A 25,427-nucleotide genomic window follows, 5' to 3' on the forward strand; every position below is an offset into this window, starting at 1 on the left:
ACTTGAAAGGCTGGGGTAATGTTCTCCAGGAAGCTGTGTATGCTCTGAATCAGTGTCCGCTGTATGGTGCTGTTTCTCCCATAGCCAGAATCCATGGGTCCAGGAACCAAGGGGTGGAAATGGGTGTGGTGCCACTCCCTATTATTCCTAGTGATCCACTAGGAAGATTTTTGCTTCCTGTCCCTGCTACCCTGAGTTCTGCTGGTCTACAGGTTTTAGTTCCAAAACTGGGTGTGCTTTCTCCAGGAGAAACAACAGTGATACCACTGAACTGGAAGTTAAGATTGCCACCTGGCCACTTTGGGCTACTTATGCCTCTGGATCAACACACCAAGAAGGGGATTACATTATTGTCTGGGGTAATTGACCCTGACTATCAGAAGGAAGTAGGACTGCAACTACATAATGGAGGTAAAGAAGAGTTTTCTTGGAATATAGGAGATCCCCTAAGGCGTCTTTTAGTACTACCATGCCCTGTGATTAAAATCAATGGAAAACTGCAACAATGCGATCCAGGCAGGACCAGTAATGGCTCTGAGACTTCAGGAATGAAGGTTTTGGTCACCCCACCAGGCAAAGAACCATGGCCAGCTGAAGTGCTTGCTGAGGGGAAAGGGAACATGGAATGGGTAGTGAAAGAAGGTAGTGATAAATATGAACTTCGACCACGTGATCAGTTACAGAAATGAGGACTGTAATGCTGTTTTGTTCATGTTATACTATTTAAGTTGTAAGATATCAAGTTTAAGAATGAATGTTGCCCAAGGATTTGCACCCTATTCTGGAGAGATTTAATGTGTTTCCAGTTATATGCAGGACAGTTGATTATTTCAGGTAAAAGGAAAATATGCGTGCTTATTTGTTTTCATTTGGAAATTAAGTATGGTCTAAGGTGATATATATATATAGGTGCCAAGTTGACAAGGGGTCGACTGTCATGGTTAGGCACGGGTGTTAACTTGGCCAAGTTGTGGTACCTGTTCATCTGATTGGGCAAGCGCTGGCCTGTCTGTTGCAATGAGGGCATTTCATAGGATTAGGTCATGATCACTTCAGCTACATCCACAGCTGATTCCATTTGTAATCAGCCAAAGGGGAGTGTCTTCTGCAATTAGTGATGCTAAATGCAATCATGGGAGGCCTTTTAAGGAGGACTCAGAGGAGACAGGTTCCATTCCTGCTTTGGCTGGTGAGCCTCTCCTGTGGAGCTCATTCAGGCCATCCATTGGAGTCATCGGCTTTGCAGCCTGCCCTGTGGATTTTGGACTCTGCGTTCCTACGGTCACGTGAGACACTTTCATAAATTTTATACTTGCAAGTGTTCCCTGTTGATTCTGTTTCTCTAGAGAACCCTAACTAATACACCCAGTGTCTGTATCATTCTCAAAGAGGAACATCAACCACAGAAATCTCAATCTATAAAGCACTCTCCCATAATTTCAAATTAATGACAGTATGGAAGAAATCGACATGCTTCCGAAAGTGCTGACTTTCTCCTAAAAATTAGTTGAAACAATGGAAAAAGCTGGTCGAAGTATAATTAAAAGTGTGGATTTTCTCTGCACACTTATCTTATTGCTCCTTAATATTTGCATTCACTGAGCCTCTTCCTAACATCTCTGAGAACTCCAGGCCAAACCATAGTTCAAACTCTCCATCCATTTTCCTCACAGAGTTAAGCTGTCCTTTTTCCCAGCATGAAATTTTGGACCATATGTTACTGTGTTCTTCTTCTACTGTGAAGTTAAACTCCTACTGTCTCACAGAAAATTGTATCGCTAGGAGATCAAACATGCAGCATAACAATTTTATAAATTGAGCAAATATAAAGAAGAAAATAAAGGAAAATGATAGTGAAAAATAAAAACAAAAAGTCTATTTTAAAATTATTTTTGTGAAATTCTGTATGCCGTTCCCCATAGAAACAGTATTATAAATGAAGATTAGATTTGTAAACAAAATAATTATATACCTAAAATATATATTTGTGCCTTTTAATGTAGTAAATGTGACTATTAAAATATATTTGTTTCATCAAGGGGTACTGAATCAATTATTTCTAGAATAAGCAGAATATATTGAATTAAAGAAGATACAGATTTTTTAAAATGCATCTTGAAAGGTGATGTTTGACTGAACCTTACTGAATTTGAGAGAACATTCTGAGCACAGCTTTGAACTAAAAAATTATTTTATAGTTTATTATTTTATGGTTTTTCTTCTTCCTGAATATACTGCTCAGGCTTGCCTAGCTCTTATACTTATCAGACACAATTAAGTTAGCTTTTCGCTCATTACTATCCCGAGGACAAGAAATAAAATAATGAGAAGGTTATAAGGACGACAACATGACACCTGAGGTGAAACTACTTAACTGTTGGCAATGAATAACATCAAGTTGGGGACAATATTTCTTCAGGAATTTTGTAAAGTAGGCAAATAAAGAAAGAACGCTGTTCTGTTGTCCATCTTTTCTTAGTTGCCCCTGGTTATCATTTATTATAATTCTTTGTTGCTCTTCAGAGCTAATGTTGAGGTTGGGCGGTCAAAATAGTATTGATTTCAGTAGAGGAGAAGGGAAATAATCTTTTACACATAGATGCATATTACTGGATAGGTGTTCATAGCACACAGCATCATGTATTAAAAAAATAAAGTCTTTGCAGATATTAAAAAAAAAATTGTAGTGCTGATCATGACCCACTAATAGGTTGTCAACTTCAGTTTGAAAAAGTACGTTCCTAAGTGGTATGTCTCCACTTATTCCTGAGGAAACCAGCCACATCACACCTGCATCCGAGTGAATATTTTACCCTGTCCCCTCCTTGGGATTTACGGAGGAAAGAAGAAAATGTGTGTCTGATTTCTCTATTTCACTTTGTATCACTTCTTCCCAATGCCGTTGTAATGGGCCAAGTTTTCAGTTCCTTCACTTTTTTTATTTTCTCATGGGTAGGCACCGGGAATCGAACCTGGGTCTCCAATATGGTAGGTGAGGACTCTACTTGCCAAGCCACCATCCCACTGCCCATTCCCACTTCTTAAAAGGGTCTCCTCCTTTGTCCTACTGACATTTTTCCTGGGCTCTAAATTTCAGGGATCTGCCTTAATAATGGGAGAGCATCCAACACACACTGAAAGAAACTGAATGGCACTGGTCCAAGCCATCGCTTCAGTGATATAAGCAATAGTTTCCTGGCCAGCGTCTACATATTTTTCCTTAATGTCACTATCCTATGTAGAGGTTAAATTATTCTTTTTAAATTGTCAGTGAGATCATGCCATTGCCCATATTCAAATTAACTCCTTCCACTTGGAAAAAAGCCTGAACTTCCCAGCAATTAGCAGAGGATAAACAATGACTCCATCATTTGGCCTTTGGCTGCCTCTTAGACTTCATCTAATAATCCCTGCCCCATCTTCACTATGCTTCAGCCACACTCACCTTCTCTTCTGTTCTTAGAACAGGGAAATGTTTTTCCCAACTTTGCCCTAGATGTTCCCTCCACATCTTCTAAGCGCACGTTCTGATTTTGTGTATTTTAAGTGCAACACTTGTTGTGATATTTTAAACCTGACTTGGCCATGAAAATATTTCTTCAACCATAGTTGAAATGGAAACCTAATAAACAGAAATGAGAGTGGGAATCCTTATCAAGACCACCACCTCTGATCATTCCTTTATCCTCCATTTCTTCAGGTGATCCAAAGGGGTTTCACAGAGCCACTAGAAAAATGTCAAACATTATCTCTTAGCTATTTATATTTTGTGTTGTGTAATTTCACCACAGATTTTTGATATTTTATTCACTTCTTATACCACGTGAATGCACTGAATTTTTGTACTCAGTAACTCTTTAAAAACAAGAGTGAAATAAACATATGCAGTTACTAATTCAACTCCAAATCATTTTCTGAGTTCTTCAATCCAAATTGCAACTATTCTTAATCTGCTGCTAATGTTCCTTTATTTAGTTTTAATTTTAAACTATCCCCAAAGTCATTCATGTTTGATTTCAGGCAAACGTTGAATAGTTGGTGGCAAAAGAAAATTTATTGAAATATTCTTTTGTTGCCTGGTTTTGGTTGCATTTTACAAAATAAATTATCTGCACATTTTTAATTGAATTATTCATTTCCTTTTCTGTCAAGAAATGGATTTATAGCTCTACCAGATCATTGACCTATGAGTCAAGTCAGCTTGTTAAATTTGAGAGGACAGTGGTTCTTAAATGGAGGGAGTGTACTTTGTTCCATTATTATTTTTTTCAAATTCATTTGTCGGGGTAGTACTTAGATGTATCACAAAGGACATTAAATAAAATTTTGTTTTTTATTCTCCTCAGGTACTATGAGCTCAGTTGCTGAGAAATGTATTTCACTCTCAGATATATATGCATCTAATTAGAATTATAATAAAATGATCAGACAAAATTTTTGAGTTAAAGAATGCATGTCACATATTACTCTCCTTTCTAGAAAAATTGTCTTGCGGGAATCATCCACCTACACTATTTTCAATGTCTCATGTTACATTTTTTCTTGGACTCCCTAAAATAAAGCTTTCACCTCCACTTTTACATCAAACTGCTCCTATCAATTTCTCAATTTTTAAATGGTCAATTCTCAGCCTTCATCGTTCTTGATCTGACAGTAACATTTGAGAGATTTGATAACTTTGTTTCTCAAAATATCTGGTTTCCAGGACCCACAAATGCCTGTTTTTTCTTCCATCACTCAGACAATCCATTTCTCTATTATATTTCTCCTCATATCAATGATCGCTAATTATTGGACTGGTTCAGGACTGTGTCTTGGGCCTCTTCTCTTTTCTAGTTATATTTGGCCCATTGTTAACTGCATTCAATCATGGACTTCAATGCTATATGTAAGCTGATGACTCCAAAATTTATAGTTTCAACCAAAGTCTCTCCTTGAACATCACTTGGATGTTTATTATGCCAATCAAGATGAACAAAATTGTGTGCCTAGGAAAAATGCTTAGCCCATAATAAATGCTCAACAGATATCTGCTGAATGAATGAATAACCTCTATATTCACCTTCAAATATTTTTTTTCTTGTAATCCTCCCTGTCCTCACATAGGCAAATAGATTCTTCTAGCTGCACAGGTCCAAAAGGGTGCGGTCAACAATGCCTGGACAAGGAATCATTGTCTAACTGTAGGTGTTTGGAGCCTAGTTGGTTACTTTACCTGTGTGAATCAGAAAGATAAAGAAAATGCTATTAACGAGATTCAATGGTTTATACAGAGTTTTCAGGGAAAAATCAAGAGATTGGAATCAGCAATCTTACCAGTAATGTTGAATGGTAAAAAGAAGTCATGCAAAGCCTTCAAAGTTTAGGCAAAATGGCTTTGAACTTACATTCTTTAGCTAGACACTTAAGAGAAAGCAGTTACACTAAAATAAAAACATTTTGAAAAATACAAGAGATCAGATCACTTGTTTCATATATATCCTTTCTGGAGGGATAAAGGAAAGAATTGCCTCAAGGATATAATCTAGTAAAACAGAAAAGGATCACAGGGAAAAAGAAAACAAGTCAAGCATTTAATAGATTATATAACTGCTCTATGCACTGGTAAGAAATTCCAGGATGACAGCTGAAGAGTATGTCAAAAAAAGCAAAGGTTCAAATTCGAAAAGGAAGTCAGGGCATTTTATAAAAAATATGTTCAAGAAAGAAGTATATTCCCTTTTCAAATATGCTACAATTATGGAATTGGAAGATGGATGTCATTACTCACATCAAGAGGTGGAATCTGAGCTGAACTTACGTCCAATAAAGATTTTTAAAAATATGTTTCAGAATATCTAAATCAGACCTTAAAAGAACTGGCAGCTTCTGTCCCCACCATCATGGAATCAAGTGTCCAAAATTTTTTAGAGGCCTGAATGAAGCGAATGGACATAAACTATGAACCCAGCTAATGCAATCATCTGCGTAATTTCACCCTGTACCATGAGGAGCAGAATCACAGCCAAGCTGAACACAGTCAGGTCCCAGATACATGGGAAAGCATCATCTATTGTTGATTTAAATCCCTAAATTTAGAGGTGGTTTATTATACATACTAGATAATAGATGACTGACACTCTCAACAAAGTGTATATTATGTTCAAAATACTCTCCTGACTTTCCTTTACAAACACAGTAAAGCCTGAAAGTCAATAAGATAGGGTATTCAGCTTTATCTTGAATAATTTAAGTAACATGCTCATTTAAACCAGGGTATAAACTTGCTCATCCTGGAAAACATTGACTTCTTAGAGTTATAACCTATTAATAAACACACCAAACAGTGTTGGTTAAATAGTAACCCAAATTCTAGGAATTTGCATTCCCCTAACTGTTACAGGCAAGGCTGATGTACTAGAACAGCATCTATGTACACTGAGAGATCTTAATTCCATCCTGGCCTATTAAATTCTCATCCTTTCTGATAGAACTCATTCTGAGAATTTCATTCAACATTCCAAGATGGCAAATTCAAGCACTGCCTCTACACTGTATCTCTAGGGCATACTCTACTGGGGAAAAAAATGGAGGGCTGTTTTGATTATGTAATAGCTTAAAACCAATTCAAGATATCCTATAATTTTTACATCCAACTTTATACATAAAACATTAGATTGACCTAAGTTTAATGCTTTAGAGAATTGGTTTTTCAAGTTTAACCTTGACCAGCTATAAATTTAAGTGTTTTATCTATTTCACTACATGCAAAATATTTTGTCCCTTAGTCCTGGAGGCAAATTTCACCTTCTTTCTCCCTGAAAATGTCAGATGTGATTCAGAAAATTATTCTGTGTCTATTCTGCTATCTCAAGATGTTTCCATATCATAACAAATTGACAACATATTTAATTACTATGTTTTAAACTTTTGAGTAATGAATTGCTTGTAAAGTTTATAATTATATTTATTTTGCTACTGGATATGACATTCAAATAGTTTTAATTTATGTATTAATGAAATAATTGTGAAATCAATAAAGATAAATGGGTTTGAATGCTTGTTTTCATTACATTAAAGTGTTTTAATGTCTAATAGTTTAAAGCTATAATTTGTTCCTACTGTGCATTATATTCAAGGGCAAACTAGAAACATCAATAAAATATTCTAAAAAATAACAGCTTTGTTATTTTTGTTATTCATTACATAATTCACTTTTAAATAGACACTTGCAAAAAATCACACCATCATGCTTTTTCTTACTGATATTTTGACACTACCATGTTTTTTCCTACATTCAGCAGATTGTTTTATTGAACCATAGTTTCCTTGTGTATATATTATGGAAAATAAGATTCCTTTCCACTATTGTTAATATTCGTTGAAATGTAATTATCCACAAGTTCCTTTTACAGTTCTTGGTAAAATGGAGATATTAAATAAATACATGTAACAAGCTAAAAAATATTTGTTTAATAGCATTGAGAGTCTTGTTGGCATTAATCATAATGAAGTAGCTTCTAATATTTTCCCTATGAAATTTGCTTATTTTTACATATAATGGCATTGTACTGGAATCTCTATGAAATAGACCTTTGGAATTGATTTGCTGTAGGAATTAGAATAAAATTTTAGAAAATAATAGATTTTGTCCATAGGAATAAGAAAGATCTTTGAGTTCCAAGAATGAAAACTAGAAAATCAGGGAAACAGACAGAAAAGAAAACTGCATTAGAAAATCTAAAGTACAAGGAAACTTAAAAGGAGTAGTGAAAAATAGCACCAACAAAATGGAAAACCAAATCACTGATACAATAGATGAAGCTGAGATGCCCTCACAGACAGGAAAGAAATCCACACACACTCCAAAAATGATTAAAATGGGAGAGTAAATTTAAGAAATATATGAAAGATAAAATATGTGCATCTGAACCAGGAAAAATTAGGACGTGGAAGCAGAAGAAATTAATCCAGGTCAAGTTCTAATAAAATGTACCTGAACACAAAATACCTTGAGCCAGCAGGCTGAAATACTTGGCTACTCAAGGAAAAAGTAATTAAGTCAGCACCACAACAAGATATATTTTATTGATAGTTTTAAACATAAGAAACAAAAATATATAATTTCTAGAGAGAATAATTAAATCACAAAGTGATATCAGCATAGGTTCTTTCTCTGATAAATTGAACACCAGAAGTTAATGTAGCAATATCTAAAAAATTGTGAGTTTAAATGATTTCAAGATTCGATACTCACTGAAAAGTCAAGCTTTCATTTATATGCAAAGAATATTTACAAAAGCATAGATGTCAAGGAGTATGTAATACTCTGTGTTAAGTGCATTGAATCAGAGTTCAAAGGTCAAAGATAAATTTAAAAAACAATAAAACCAGTTAAACAACAATTTCAAAAAGAACAAAGAATAAAAGCAAAACAGAATTTTGTGCACAGTCCTCTGGAATGTTCTAGTAATAAAATCGAAAAGACAAGATAATAAATGAGAAATGAGAAAGAGAATGCTCTTACTTATACAGAGGACCCATATTCAGATATATGAATATATATGACAGAGCAGGACATACAACATTATGCTAACAATTTTTGAATCTAGACAAATAGATAACTTATCAAAAAAAAAAATTCTAGTACCAAGTTTGCCTCAACAGGGAGAAGAAAATATTAATAATTCGATGCCATAAAATAAATAGAATTTTTTTAAATGTCAAAAGGGCCAGAGAGTTTTAAGGGCAAGAGTGCTTGTAGTTGTTAATCTTCAAGGAACTAATATATAAGCCCCTTATTATATAAAAAGTTTTAGAGAATACAGCAAAATGGAAAGCCTGCAAACTCATGAAGTTCATGAGGTTTAAATAACTAGGAGTAAAAGCGGACAAATACATATGTGAAAGATTTGTAATCCTGCATTTTTTATTATACTGTAAAATATTATAACCACTTAAATGCTATCTATGTGCCAGTGGTTAAATACAATATGGTAAATGCAAACTATGGAATACTTTGTCACAGTATAACAGAAAAATAGAAATCTATTAACTATAACATAAAATATTCAGGCATATTTTATACTTTTAAAAAAAATATGGCGTATTTAAGTTTATAGAAAAAAGTCAAGTAGATAGTACAGGTTTCAATATACTGCTCCCCTCAATTTCCCCCATTCTTATCATTTTGTATTAGTTTGGTACTTTGTTACAACTGATGGGATATTATTATTGTAATTATACTTTTTTATTAGAGAAGCTCTAGATTTTAAAAAAACACATGGATAAAACATGCTATATTTCCCATGAAAGACAAAGGATAGTCCAGTTACAGCAAATGAGGAATACCGTTTGCATTAAGAAAAAGAATTATGTGTATCTGTATATTTAAATGTAAGCATATAAAGTCATAGATGTTTGATCAGATTGAAGATAAGTCGGAATGAGATGAACAAGAAGCTCTGTTTTCTGTAAATTATGTATTACTTGATTATTTTATACTGATAACATATTTATCTGTGATGTATGTATACATGCTGCTGAAAACCAAAGAAAAAATATCACTTCTCCCAGCAACAATATTATTTCTATCATCCATTCTCAAATGCCAGACTTTGGTATATGCTAATCAGTTTTGAAGTTTGTCATATAGCGTTTGATATTAGTAAAAGAACAATATTTTTTAATGATTCATTTGTTAAAATTTTGATTAAATTCTGTAATAATTTCTCTTCCTCACAGGGAATATTTGATTTTAAGTATGAGAGTGGAATTATACATCAACTTGGGTACACAATAATATATTTGTATCCATCAAAGAAAGTCAGATATGCAAAATTCCGAAAAAACAGTGGCTTAGAATAACAATTTTTTTCCTACTTCATGCTAAATGTCCAATGAGGGTTATCAGAATTTTCTGCATCTACTATTTTGAACACTGCAGATCTTCAATCTACCAGAAAAGAGAGCTCGGGGGCCTCACAAAGGCAATTAAATTATCTGGTCCAGAAATGACATACTTTTATTGTGTTCACCGCTACTTAGACATAACTAACTGATGACTCTCAACCACAAAGAGGTCAGGAAATGCGGTTTTACTATGTACCCAGAAGGAGAAAAGGCTGAGATATTTGGCAAATAATAATAATGACCATCCCTGTATTGAGTTGATGTTGTGGTTAGAGGTTGTAAATTGCTTATTTATGCAATCACTCCACAGAGACCCAACAAAATATTTGATGTGCTCATTTATACAAATAATATTTAAACTCATCATCATATCTTGGGGTTGCCCATCTTAGATTATGGAGAAATACAGATTGTATTTAGAATCTTAGCTCTGCCATATTAATTTTGTGAACTTGTACAGTCATTTGCACTCTATTAATTTGGTAATCTCTTCTGTAGAATGCAGGTAAAAATAAGCATATATATCCATTGTTGTTTTCTACATTTCCTGCTCAAAATTATGCACTCACTATTAATGGTTGTAGTGATAACAGTGGTAATAATATATGCAGTCATGTTATGACCACCTAATATTCAAATTTCATTTTATATTTGTAAAGTTATTTCAAATTTTCTATCTAACTCAATGGTTACTATCATATGAGTTAAAATGCAGATTAGGTTATCCCCTAATATAACCTAATTATGTGTTATATTTATATATAATTATAACATAATATAATTTAATTTAAATTATATCACCACCTTCACTTTTTTATATATTATATAATTATAAAATTATATTATAAAAATATATATAACATTTTTTATGTATTATATATAATTATAACCTAATATAATTTGATTTAAATTATATCACCATCCCTGCATTTTTTTTGTATAAGATAATGGATTCCCCAACTAAATTGTTCAAGTTTCTCAAGTGACATCTTCAATGTCTCCTGGGCAAGGAAATGGAAGAACTAGGACTCAAACCTTAACAACAAATATTAACCCAGAAATGAATGGCAAGAAGTAAAGGAATCAGTGTATACCATACACAGATAGGGCTGAATCTAGAAAAATGTGAAAAACTCATGTTTATTAATCAATATTTAACCAATCCTATCCTGATTCCATAACAATAGTGCTGTGAGGTCCAACTAATTTTAGGATCTGAACTGTGAGGAATCAATGTTAATCTTGACTTACAAGCATGGTGAAGTGCAGTGCAGAGGGAAATTGCTGAAAATAGCCAAAAATATCCTATTAGAACAGTATCCTTAACCTTATAATTTGCTCGTTTCTCTGATCTTCACCATTATAAAAGTACTTTTATAATGTAGAGCAGTTGAATGTTAGTTGAACAGTTAATTGCATTGCTTCCTATATTGAATTGCTTCCTATATTGATAATTTTATTTTCAACGCTATTCTTGGACTCTATAACCTATCAATAAATTGCCTACAGAAACTGCTCTCCACTGTGATTTTTGGACATAATGGGTCCCACTGTGCCTACTACCTGTCTTACTGGCTCCCAAAGGTGCCCAGACTACCTGAGTCTTCCTTTCTCTAAGGTCCAAATGTTCTTTGCATGTCACTGTCAATACCCTCATTTAGATCTCCAGTTACTGTTTCGTTGCCATTTCGTAAGAACATCTTACTAAAGAGACAGTATTCAGAGTTACATGCAGAATGGTGATTGAAAACCATCATTGCCTAGCATTTCCGGCTTGAGGCAAAATTTCAATCTATTTTTGAACAACTACCATGTCACACCAGTTGGGTAAGTGGGTTCTTTATCTATATATTCCAAGCTGAAATTGCAGTAATTGTATATTTTACATGGCTAGGAGATTGACTATTTTAATAGACCATGGCAAAAAAGATTTATTTATTTAAACAAAATATACTGAAGATAGGCATTAAAAAGTTATGATAAGCCTCAGAAAAATAGGATGTTTGTGTATAATTGCACTTACATAGATTCAAAATCATTTCCCCACAATCAATTCTTGCAATCCATTGCAAGCTAAACATTCTTACCTCAAACTGTGATATATCCGTCCATTTTGTAGAGGAGAAAAAAAAAATTGTCAAGTTCAATAATGTGTCCAGAGTGTTGCAAGTTGAACTAAGGCAATCTCTTTCCAGAGACTGGACCCTGCATCACTAGAGCAGTTCTTCCTCATATTGTAAAATGCTGTGAGAAGTATGTTTAATATACTCCAAGGTTTCTCGACTGAAGACTGTTAACATTCAGAAGGGATAATTCTTGCTTGCAGGGGATGGGTCTTTCCTGTGCATTGTAGGATGTTTGGCTTCATCACGTTCCACCTAGGTGAGACAACCAAAGCTATCTCCTGAAAAAATCACCCTCAGTTGAGAACCACTGTTATAATAAAAACTATTATGACATGATTCATTTCAAATAAAGCATTTTTTCTCTAACTGAAATATAGTTAAAGGATGCAAAATAATTCACTTATAATCTTTATTTTTAAACAAAATTAAGAAAATATAAATGAATATGAAGAGAAGAATGACATTCATATTTATTATACATATATAATCAATGTGTCACTTATTATAGGTAGAATGTGTAAGTACCAATTATTGATATGTTTCTATTTTACCTGTATGACATTTTATGGGTATGGAAATCTGTGATTTTGACAGATTATTAGTGACTCAAATCCCTTTGGTTTTTGCATATGTTTTTGTATAAAAACAAACATAGTTAAAAATTATGTTGGCTTATACACAATGAATTGAATTAGACACAATCTTTAAATTGTTCACTATAATTTAATTTTCAGATTCCAAAATTTTAGTGTATTTCTGTTAATACACGATTTAGATTTCTAGGAACATGCTGTTTAATTTTCCTAGACATCAAAGTTTAAAGTAATATTCTTTAGCCTCCACAAACTGCCAAGTTAACCCATTAACGTGTATTTTTTATTCAGATTCTTCCTGATCTCCATGTGGAAATAGCTGTGTCTGCATACATAAAATGGAAATTGTGATGTATAGAATTGTTCTTCTATAATTAAAAAGTTAGAAGTGAGAACAAAAGATAAATGGGAAAAAAAAGAGATGGTAGTCTGAATTATAACTCCAAATTCTGTTTGGCTTCAGCTGCCAGGAGCAAAAATGTCTGTTGCGTTCTTATACTTAGATGGACTGCCTGGAATCTACTCCATACCCAGGAGATTCCTGGTTATTGGGTTCATATACAGCCAGACTTTTGGGTTTATACATAGTTCATACAACTTATACACAGAATTTGGGGTCACCTTCTCTGGCCCTATCCTTTGATGTATTTTGTCCTTCAGTAACCAGAGGCTGTGGGAACCAAGAATTCTGTATCCTGGTTCTTCAGGCCAATGGTACTGAAAGTTTCTCCCTAAATTTTGACTGCTCCTGGCATCAACTGGCACTTTCCTACAGGCAAAAAGCCATAAAAGAAACAAACCAAAGAAACAAAAATTAGAAACTCACCTAATGCCTGCACTTTTCCTATGTCTGTTTAATTCAGGGTTGCTTTTCAGTGGCTTTGGGTAGCTTTTGTTTTTTTCTGTGTTTTATTTTTAAATTCACCACAGTCTACATTTGTTATTTCAGGGAGAGTTGGTATGATAGAACAATTCCTCCATGATCAAAAATCAATCTGCCGGTGGGCCGCGGTGGCTTAGCGGGCAAAGTGCTTGCCTGCTATGCCGGAGGACCTCGGTTCGATTCCCGGCCCCAGCCCATGTAACAAAAACGGAGAAACAGAATACAATAAAACAAGAAAATGTTTAAAGATGTTTCCCTTTCTTCCTTCCTTCCTTCCTTCTATCCTTCCTTCCTTCTCTCTGTCTTTCCTTTAAAAAAAAAAAAAAAAAAAAAAAAAAAAATCAATCTGCCAATCCCTTTGGGATTTGAGGTGAAGCGCAGATTCCAAATCTCAACTGTTACCATTTTTTCAAACTTGCTGATTTAAGAGGACATTTAATTATCTTAAATGTACCTACTTTTGGGTTATGGATTTACATGTTTTACTGATCATAAGTTGTAGTGTGCATCTCATTTGTGCCCATTTACAAAATTTACTGGCCAAACTACATATTTGATTGACCTTTACACTTATCTTACTTATACAGACATATAATCAAGTCATATACTTTGCTGGAAGTTGGTTACATCTCATACACTTATCTGTCCCTTATCAACAACCAAGAGCCAAATGCTCTCTGCTAGGAAGAGGTCTGATATTTTTTTCATTGAATAAGGCAAACTTTTGTTACATATTGGGAATTCCTCTGTTCTTTCTTAAAGGTTGTTCCATTAATTTTCTTTCTTTCTACCTCAATTTCCTCCCCCATAGATGCAAATTAATCTATTTTCATTGGATTTATTTCTATCTGGCTGTCTCTGTTTATGTCACAATCTTGTCAATCACATGTATTTCCTTGATAAACTCCAAAGCATTTTGAGTTAAATGTTTTCTCACTGAAATTTCAATCAAACCAACATCTTTTAAAGGCCAGTAAACATGATTTCTTCAGTTCTTTTCCTTGATTAAGAACTCTTAAACATACATGTTTATATTCAGTCAACTTTCTTGAACTTGATATGCAGTCTAGGGAGATAAAGAAGTAAGTAATAAAGTAATTTTAATGTGAGAAACTAAACACTGTGTTGAACTTGTGCTTAAAGTGTTGTACATTGAAGAGGAAATTAATCCAAATTGGGTGAGGAAAATGAATCAAGAAAGCTGGAAGTGGCCTGTGTAAGCTCAATCTCGATAGATACCTGGTTGATTTATTGAGATAAAATATTTTGATATGGCAGTCCCCACTGATGGTTGTTCTTTTAAAGAGACTGTTAAATAAGTGAAGGATAAACTGAAGTGACTTAGTTTATCCAACCATAAGCCTACTTTCTTATAGAAGAGGTTAAATGACTGCCGAATGGCAAGAACGAGGTAAAGGCAGATTTGTACTTGGTTATGTGATTGCATTATTAGGCCTTGATGTTACTAGATAGTTTGTTGCTGAAGTAAAATCAAAACTAAATTTACAGCAAGATGATGGATTCATAGATAAAACAGCACAATGAAAAGAAAGTAGCTCATTTACAAAACAGAGTTGCAAAATTTAGAAAGATTAAACAGGATTCAAACTCAAGGCCTCTAACTCAGTTGTTTGTCCATTTCAGTGTGCCATGCTATCCAAGCTTTTACAAATGGACTTATTGATGTTTGTAATATATAACTGGTGTTTTCCTTTAACAAACTTTTTATTTTAGAAGAGTCATAGATTGAAGAAAAATTTCAAAGGTAATGCGGATCGTTTCCATATACCTCACACCAATTTCCCCTGTTACTAATGCATTACTTAATATGGTACATGCGTTAAAGTTAATAAAACGATATTGTACGTTATTGTTATCAACAAAAGTCCATATTTTATTCAGACTTCCTTAGTTTTCACCTCATTTCCTTTTTCTGTTTCAGCATTCCGTATTACATTCAGTTGTCATATCTGCTTAGGCTGTTCTTGGCTGTGACAATTTCTCCTTCTTTCTTTAGTTTTGATGATTTTGGCAGTTTCGAGGAGGACCTTTTAACTACTTTGCAGAATGTCCCTTAAGTGAGATCTGTATGATATGTTCCCCATGATTAGACTGAGGTTATGTGTTTTGGGGAAGAAGACAGAGAGGCCGTGTGTCATTTTCATCACTTAATATCAAGTGTGCATAATATCAACATGACATCACAGCCATGATGCTGACCTTGACACTGGACTGAGGTAGTGTTTGTTAGACTTCTGCATTGTAAATGGGTTCTTTCCTGCTCCATTTCCACACTGCAGTCTTTGGAAGGAAGTTGCTATGGATGGCCCACTCTTAAGTGTAGGGGTATTATTCTCCCCTCCTTGACACAGTTCCATCAATTTTTTTTTTTTTTTACTGGAGCACTTCTCACTCACTGATGTTCAACATACTTCAGGTTCATTTGTGTATTTCCTGGTCCAGTCCAAAAATCAGCCATTTCTCTGAGGATCCCTGGCTTTCTTTATTGCACGAGGTTATTAAAACCAAGATCTAGGTTCTAGGTGAGCTTATTCTGATCATAGGAGAAAACATCCAACCTCTCACTCATTTAGCTCTAGGTTTTTTTTTTTTTTTTCGCATATACTTTTTATCAAGTTAAAGAAGTTCCCCTCTATTCCTGGTTTCTTGAGAGTTTTACCTTTAATGGGTATTTTGTTTTGTCAAATGCTCTCTTCTGCATCAAATGATGTGATAATACAGATTTTCTTCACTAACCCCATAATGGGGAAGATTACAGTGATTTATTTTCAAATGTAGAACCAGCTTTGAATGCCAAGAATAAATTCCAATTGATCACAGTGTGAAATTTTTTTACACTTCGTTGAAATAGATCTTCCTTCTTCCCAAGTTTTGACCAAGAAGTTCACAGTAATTTTTATTATTCTCCTTCTATAGGTAAGGCGTTTTACCTCCAGCTTCTTTGAACTATTTTTGGGGGGAGGAGGAGCTTCAGTTTTCCTCAGGTTGATGGTGCAGGTGTAGTTTTGATGGTGGTGTTGTTATTGTTCCTTTCATTTCAGAATCATCTTTATCATTCCCCGGTTTGCAGTCTTCCCAGTGGAACTCACATTTGCCAGCCCAGGGTCGTGTGAGCCAGTTCTTCAAATAACTCTATTGATCTTGGTTCTGTTTCTCTGCACTAACAGCACTTGCTTTCTGTCTGAAGAACTCCCCTTATTATTTCTTATATGTCCATTCTTAACTGCAAAAACAGGAACTCCTTTTCAATTTTGTGTTTTGTTTGTTTTGTTTTTCATATGAGAATGCTTTTCACATTCATTTTTTGAAAGATACTTTGCTGTTTATAAGATTCTGTGTTCACAGGTTTTTACATTCAGCACTTCTTTTTTGTTGTCCCACTGCCTTTGGGTCTTCATTTTTTGACTGTTGAGAATTACCTATTAATGTTGTCAGGGTTCTCCCTGTATGTGAGAGTCATTTCTCTTGTTTATTTGAAGACTACTCTGTCTTTAGGCTTTCAATATTTGTTCTGAGTGTGCATTTTTTGGCATTATACTTGGAGTTTGTTGAGCCTCTTGCATGTTTTGACCAATGCTTTTAGTAATTATGGAAAGTTTTCAGGCATTATATCATTAAGTATTTTTCTTTCACTTTTTCTCTTTCTCTCATCTCCTTCTGGTACCCCCAGTATGTGTAGGTTAGAATGCTTCATGCTGCCCTACATTTTTTGAGGCTCTGTTTAATTTTTCTTTATTGAGTTTTTCTGTCTGATCCTCAGACTGCATAATTCCTATAGATATATTTTCCAGTTCTCTATACCTTCTCTTGCAAACTCAAATCTACTCTTGAGTTGCTCTGGTGAATATTCCATTTCAGTTATTGTATTTTTCAACTTCAGAATATCTATTTCCTTATTTTTTTTTTTTTTTTTTTTTTTTTATTAACGGAAAGAAAAAAAAGAAATTAACACAACATTTAGAAATCATACCATTCTACATATGCACTCAGTAATTCTTAACATCATCACATAGATGCATGATCATTGTTTCTTAGTACATTTGCATCAGTTTAGAGGAACTAGCAACACAACAGAAAAAGATATAAAATGTCAATATAAAGAAAAGAAATAAAAGTAGTAGTAATAGTAAAAAACAACAACAACAAACAAACCAACAAGCAAACAAAAACAAAAAAAAACCCTATAGCTCAGATGCAGCTTCATTCAGTATTTTAACATGATTACTTTACAATTAGGTATTATTGTGCTGTCCATTTTTGAGTTTTTGTATCTAGTCCTGTTGCACAATCTGTATCCCTTCAGCTTCAATTACCCATTGTCTTACCCTGTTTCTAACTCCTGCTGAACTCTGTTACCAATGACATATTTCAAGTTTATTCTCGAATGTCCGTTCACAACAGTGGGACCATACAGTATTTGTCCTTTAGTTTTTGGCTGGATTCACTCAGCATAATATTCTCTAGGTCCATCCATGTTATTACATGGTTCACAAGTTTATCTTGTCTTAAAGCTACATAATATTCCATCGTATGTATATACCACAGTTTGTTTAGCCACTCTTCTGTTGATGGAGATTTTGGCTGTTTCCATCTCTTTGCAATTGTAAATAACGCTGCTATAAACATTGGTGTGCAAATGTCCGTTTGTGTCTTTGCCCTTAAGTCCTTTGAGTAGATACCTAGCAATGGTATTGCTGGGTCGTATGGCAATTCTATATTCAGCTTTTTGAGGAACCGCCAAACTGCCTTCCACAGTGGTTGCACCCTTTGACATTCCCACCAACAGTGGATAAGTGTGCCTCTTTCTCCGCATCCTCTCCAGCACTTGTCATTTTCTGTTTTGTTGATAATGGCCATTCTGGTGGGTGTGAGATGATATCTCATTGTGGTTTTGATTTGCATTTCTCTAATGGCCAGGGACATTGAGCATCTCTTCATGTGCCTCTTGGCCATCCGTATTTCTTCTTCTGGTAGGTGTCTGTTTAAGTCTTTTTCCCATTTTGTAATTGGGTTGGCTGTCTTTTTGTTGTTGAGTTGAATAATCTCTTTATAAATTCTGGATACTAGACCCTTATCTGATATGTCATTTCCAAATATTGTCTCCCATTGTGTAGGCTGTCTTTCTACTTTCTTGATGAAGTTCTCTGATGCACAAAAGTGTTTAATTTTGAGAAGCTCCCATTTATTTATTTCCTTCTTCAGTGTTCTTGCTTTAGGTTTAAGGTCCATAAAACCACCTCCAGTTGTAAGATCCATAAGATATCTCCCAACATTTTCCTCTAACTGTTTTATGGTCTTAGACCTAATGTTTAGATCTTTGATCCATTTTGAGTTAACTTTTGTATAGGGTGTGAGAGATGGGTCTTCTTTCATTCTTTTGCATATGGATATCCAGTTCTCTAGGCACCATTTATTGAAGAGACTGTTCTGTCCCAGGTGAGTTGGCTTGACTGCCTTATCAAAGATCAAATGTCCATAGATGAGAGGGTCTATATCTGAGCACTCTATTCGATTCCATTGGTCGATATATCTATCTTTATGCCAATACCATGCTGTTTTGACCACTGTGGCTTCATAATATGCCTTAAAGTCAGGCAGCGCGAGACCTCCAGCTTCGTTTTTTTTCCTCAAGATGTTTTTAGCAATTCGGGGTACCCTGCCCTTCCAGATAAATTTGCTTATTGGTTTTTCTATTTCTGAAAAATATGTTGTTGGGATTTTGATTGGTTCTATTTCCTTATTGATATTCTATATTTGAGGACATTGTCATCATACTTTCATTTAATTTTTTAACCACTATTACCTTTAGTTCTTTGAATGTAATTATAATATTTTCTTTGTTGTTTCACTTGTGTGTCCATCACATAGGCCCTTCCAAAGACTGTTTCATGTTCTTGCTTTTTTACCCTGTATAAAAGTCACCCTTTTCTGTTTCCTTGTATTTCTTGTAGTCTTGTATTTTTTTGTTGTTGAAAATGGGCACTTTTGGTATGTATTGTGGAAACTATAGTCAATCATTTCCTCCCTCCCTGGGTTTTTGGCTGTTCTTTTCTTGGTCACTTATTTGTTTAGTTACTTGGCTGAACTATTTCTGCAAAGTCTATTTTCCCCCACAGTGTACAGCCTGTTATCTTCCTGCTCAGGTTTTTTGTTCTTGTTTGTCTTGCAGCCTGCATACCTGGGATGTGCTGTTTGGTTGATATGGCCACTTGTGGCTCAAAGGTCATGGTTAAGCTCCCTTCACCAGTCTTAATTTGCCATTTTATATTGGCAGTGTGTAACTTAGAGTGCTATTTGAATTCAAGGAGTTTGCATTTTTCTCCTCACATTTAACTCAAAATAAGAAGTCTGGAAGTTCCCTGCTTGATCATTCATCCTTGGGCATGCATGAAATATTAAGACTGCTATAAATGACTGTGATATTACTGTAAGCCTGGCTTCCTAGGAGACACCCCTGGGTCAGAGTGCCCACTGTTCAGTTGGTTGTTAGTCAAATGTTGTGGTTAAGTCCAGTGTGCCAGTGAGGATTTGGCCCAGTATTAATAGCTTGGAGAATAATTTAAAGCCTGTCTTATTTCTGGCTTTGATTGCTCCTGTATGGTTGCAGCATAAAACATGCAAACAATCTTCCCAGCCAAAATAGTTGTGTATAATTGCAGAAGGGTTCTTTGTGGTTGTCTGTTTCCCTAGGTTTCTTTAATAAATCTCTGCAAGTTGTGTCATATGGCTTGAATCAGAGCTACGAGAATTCTTTTATTTATTACCCAACAAGATCGTCATTGTTTTTGTCAATGCTTTAGGCATAGACTTGTCTTTTCTCTGCGCCAGATAAAGACAGCCCTCTCAGGAAGAGCAATAGAGCAGCTTGCACTTACGGCCTGACTTTCTACTAAGGCATAACTCTTGTTCCACTGCACTGGAGATAGGGCTGAGGACCCGCCTTGCCTAGAGTAACAGCTCCTTTGTACGAGTGGGCATTGGAGGATGTGACAGCCTTTAGTCTGTTTTTGCTTGCATCTTCCAACATGAAATGTGTGCTCTATTAATAATTATGGTGGGGGGAATTTATTTGTGAGTATTCTTGGCCTGCTTAACTGAGGTAGGGTTTCTGTTCTACAAGTGAACACTGGGTGGGAAAAGGAAGATCAGGTTTCTCAGCAGTGCCTTCCTGGAATAGAGCCATTGAAACCCAGGACTGAGGGAGAGAAGAAAAATACCAGTATCCTGTTTCTCTGTGTTTGAAACCATAGTCCAAGACTTGTTGATGAGTGTGTGTGTGTCTATGAGAGAGAGAGAGAGAGAGAGAGAGAGAGAGAGAGAGAGAGAGAGAGAGTCACAGTGACAGAAGAATATTGTTTTATAGGGAAAAAGGCATACTGTAATGCTTATAATTATCATTCCAGAAGTTCCACCATACTCCTAACCTGTGTTTTCAATGCTTGCTTCTTTGTTAATAGTTTTGTTCCCATTTTCTGCATGTCCAACTAATACCTCTTCTTTAAGTTTTAATTTAAATTTCAACCCTTCCAAAGACTGCAACTCTTTATCCAACTAAATATAATTTATTCCACTGCTGTATTTCATTTGTATTTTATCTGTGCTGGCAACTAAACTTTCCCAGTTGGTCCAAACATTGTCCTAGGTTGTGACTAATGTTTTGGGGGTAATTATTATTGCATCTCTTTTACTCTCAAATGTACCCCAGTCACCTAGCAGACTAAGCAGTATGAAATAAGCCTTTTTACCTTGTACTTTATTTATTTATTATTTTTTATTAGAAAAGTTGTAGGCTTACACAACAATCATGAATAAAATATAGAGCTCCCACATACCTCCCTGCTAATTTTTTTGGCAATTAATCATGCCTTATTATTTTTAATTAGCCACAAAGAGCTCTTCCATGTCACCTACCTAAAGATCATTTCACCCACTGCTCTATTTGGTTGCCAGCCTCTTGTCTCTCTCTTCATCAATTTTGAGGCAGATACCTTTTCCTCGGGGAAGAGAAACCCATGACTTGTTGCCTTTGCCAATAACGAAAATGTTGCAAAGCCACGTGACAAAGCTGTTGCCGTTGGCATCTTTCACATGAACCTCATCAAAAGAGCCAGAATGTCTCTCTTTGTTGGTGATCACACCAATTCTTCTGGGAGCACCTCCAGTCACCATACACAGGTTACCAGTATCGAATGCTATGGCATCAGTAATCTTGCCCGTATCTAAATCAGTTTGAATGGTGTCGTTCACCTTGATGCGGAGAGCAGGGTAGCAGATGGGGTGAGCATCATGGCTCACCAGATGAGAGATACCTTTTGTGACTACAAGGATCTTCCTCACTCTGCACAACTTGTACTTGACTTCCTCAGGAGCAATGCAATGAACAGCAGAGCCACAATGGGTGTCATAGATCAGTCCTGTCTATGCTGAGGACATCCATAAGATCAGCAGGATAAGTTATATCCGTTCACACCTTGCCATCAATCTTTAGGGACCAGTGAATGCAATATTCTTTACTTCATCTCCTGTCAGGGCTTCCTTAAGTCTTTTCATTAAGAAAATGATGAGAGGGAGACAGGCTCCCAGCTTATGGTGCCAATGAATGGACAAGGAACAAACGTACCAGACACTTTGTCCAGCATCCAATGCTTTGGAGCTGTACACACTTCAAATGCTTCTTTGGATCACAAGCCATCACTGTACTAGGCATAGAAAGAGCCCTTCCTACTATTAACACCTTGCATTGGTGTGGTACATCTTACAATTCCTGAGAGAATATTTTTTTAATTGTACTATTAACTATAGTCCATTGTTTGCAATAGGGGTCACTGCTGGTGTTGTACGGTCTTATGCTTTTTGTGTATTTTACAATTGTGACTGTATAATTTATTGGTATTTTGTCCATTTTTATCTTTACAGTGTGTTGCATAAAGGTGATGTAAACAAGCATTTGTTGAATGTGTTAAAGCATTTGTGATTCCTGTTGTGTTCTTTGTACATGCACTTGCCCTAGGATGCAGCTAACTGAATGTTTCACAAACATGTTTTGCAAAGGATTAAAACAAAACCACCGCCAAAATATTTTTACTTAAATCAACCTATTTAACTTCACAACTATAAGTTAATCAACCCAATATTTTAGATGTGCCCTGATGATGTTTCAATAACCAAAATATTTTCGTCACCGCATCTCCACGTAGACTGTACCTTGATGTAAATGCAATATTAAATTTATGAGTTATCAAATATCTAAGCACAGAAATTTTGCTCACAGTTAACCAAAATCAGTACACTTAGAAAAATAGGTAAACATATATATATATATAAAACATTTGTATTTTATGTAGTAAACATTTTGACTTGCTTTTCCTCTCTACCACAAGGAATTTAATTTTCCTCACACATCGAAAGCTATACAGATACTCAGTTTTTATTTTGGTAATCTATTTATCTATCCACTTGTCACCTATCTATTACAGACTTATCTTTCTATTTATATCTATCACCTAGCTACATTATGTAAATTCTATGTACATTATACGTGTTGCTCAGTTGGTCGGTATTTTATTCAGGTGTTTGTTCTAACATAAAATGTATGCCATAAAGATCAGAGTACAAAGACCCTACATTATCGCATCTCTCTCATATATGTGTATGTGTGTATAACAGGCATGTGTATAAATAGCATTAGAATTCTTGATTAAAATGAGATTATCTAATAGCATTTGTAGTTAGTGCAGTTGTGATCAATTGTTCTGTACTTGAAATAGAATGGCAAAATGTATTTTGGTTATATATTAATTCAAATATTTAAGTTAAAAATAATGATACAGCATTATGAAAGTGTCAGGAAATGCCAGATTAACATGCCTGAAATAAATGACTGTTTCCATCTGTGTGTGTGTCTATTTGTGTGTGTGACAAAAGAGAGAAGACAGAGGAAATAAAAAATTCAAAGTAAAGAAAATTAGAAAAAATCTATTAAAGATATGCACTCTAAATTAGCTTATTTGTAGAAAGAGCTAAAAGGACTGATTAAGTTTAATGAGTACCACTAATTATGGACAATTGTTGTATTCTATCTGGCTAACAAAATTTGGCGACTAACTTGCCAATTTCGTAACTCATATAGCAGAACAATTTTGAGAGAGTAAATAACTAATACTATTAAATTGAATAGCGTATGTAAATAGAAAATTAGTTTTTATAGTGGAAAGTTGTCCTTTGTTTTTCTTTACAGTTCACCTTAATTTCTTTTAGGTATTTTATTGACTGCAATTTAAATGGTATTTTACAAGATATAACTGTGAATTATGGTTTTGTTTATATACCACAAATATATTGATATTTGATTTCTGATATCTATCAATCTAGAAATATATTTCAGAACCTGGCATGTCTGATATAGGCAACTTCAAATTTGGAGTTATTTGATGGCTTGTTATTCTATATGATTCTACGAAAACTGATACTTATTTTTACAAAACGGTAGAAAAAAAAACAGATTCTGGTTGTAAATGGCCTGGCATGACACTCATAAGTCTAGTTTCAAAGTTTCTCAGATTCCAAGCATCAAAGACATAGAATATCAAGAAGGTCAAATTATCAAAAAATAAAATAAATATTAGTCGATCATCAGGTCATTTCTACATATATATTAATATCATGATGAATAAACTCTTTTCATTATCAGATTGCACATGCACAGGGGAAAATTACTTTCATCTAATATATCAGTACCCATATATTCCAAGTATTCATGAATAATTAAGTGCTATTTTGATTCTAATATTATAATAGAGGTAGTATAATTTCTTAACATAATATAGTATTTGTTTAAAAATAATTTTTCAAAATGAGCTTAACAGCATTCATATTTATTTTATATGAAGTATATTTCATTTTCTCCCACTGACAACATTTTTCTTCCTTTGATATTGATGACCCATGGCAAATGCTTTACTGAATATCTTGCTATTTACCAAACTTCATCCAGATTTATCCTCTACTTAAAAGATCATATTTTAAAATATGTCTTTAAAATTTGAAACTGATTGCCTTATAATACAATATATATAATAAATGCAGTCTGTACCATATTTGATGTCTGGATAAATGAGGCAAGGGAGTGAATTGATTCAGGGGAGATGTATGTTTTCACAGTTTGGAAGCATTGTATCATTCTTTAATATAATTAAAATGCCAGCAATATATTTAGCAAAATATTAAGAGAATTCTTACATGTAACTATACTTTAGAATTCAAAACTGAACATGAGTAAGCTTTTTAAAAATAGATTTCTTTAGTTTTCTGCTCTATAATCATATATGTCATTTTTGCTAAAGAAATTTATGAATGTACTTATATATACTTTTGATATATTTTACAAATGACTTCAAACATAAATGGGTATGGATGACTACACTTTTTGGAGTAATATGACTGGCTACTTGTTTGCTTCCTGCCTGCTGTTTGAGCCAACACCCATTCATGCTTCCAGTCGGCCCCTCTCTCTCTGAGACCTGTAAGTAACAAGCTATCATTTCTTATGCCTTATGGCAGCGTGTTCTGAACGATGTGTCACAACTGAACTCTACCTGGACCAGATTTTCGCTCCAACTCAGCTAGTTCAGAGTACCTGGAATATATGTATACATGGTTCCTAATTTACTTTCTTTACTTACATTCACCAAGGTAATTTAAGACTAATATATGCACAAATACAAATTTACGAAAATGCCTAAAACTAAAACCTGGGGTCATTTGAAAATATTTATAGTTGAATAAATTAATATGTATCTACCACATCCACAAACAATGTCAATGCATTTTAATAATCTGATATGTTACTTCAGACAATGCTTGCATATTGGTGTGTCAGTTATCAATTTGTGTGAGACAAACTACCCCAAATTT

At 34.5% G+C, this 25,427-nt stretch overlaps 1 pseudogene; it reads right to left on the reverse strand.

Annotated features, from left to right (window-relative positions):
- Positions 1-21,437: 21,437 nt before the first annotated feature.
- Positions 21,438-22,206, reverse strand: LOC143679329 (small ribosomal subunit protein eS4, X isoform-like; annotated as a pseudogene).
- Positions 22,207-25,427: the final 3,221 nt, after the last annotated feature.

This window comes from Tamandua tetradactyla, chromosome 4 (genome assembly GCF_023851605.1).
Source record: "Tamandua tetradactyla isolate mTamTet1 chromosome 4, mTamTet1.pri, whole genome shotgun sequence".
Taxonomy (NCBI): Eukaryota; Metazoa; Chordata; class Mammalia; order Pilosa; family Myrmecophagidae; genus Tamandua; species Tamandua tetradactyla.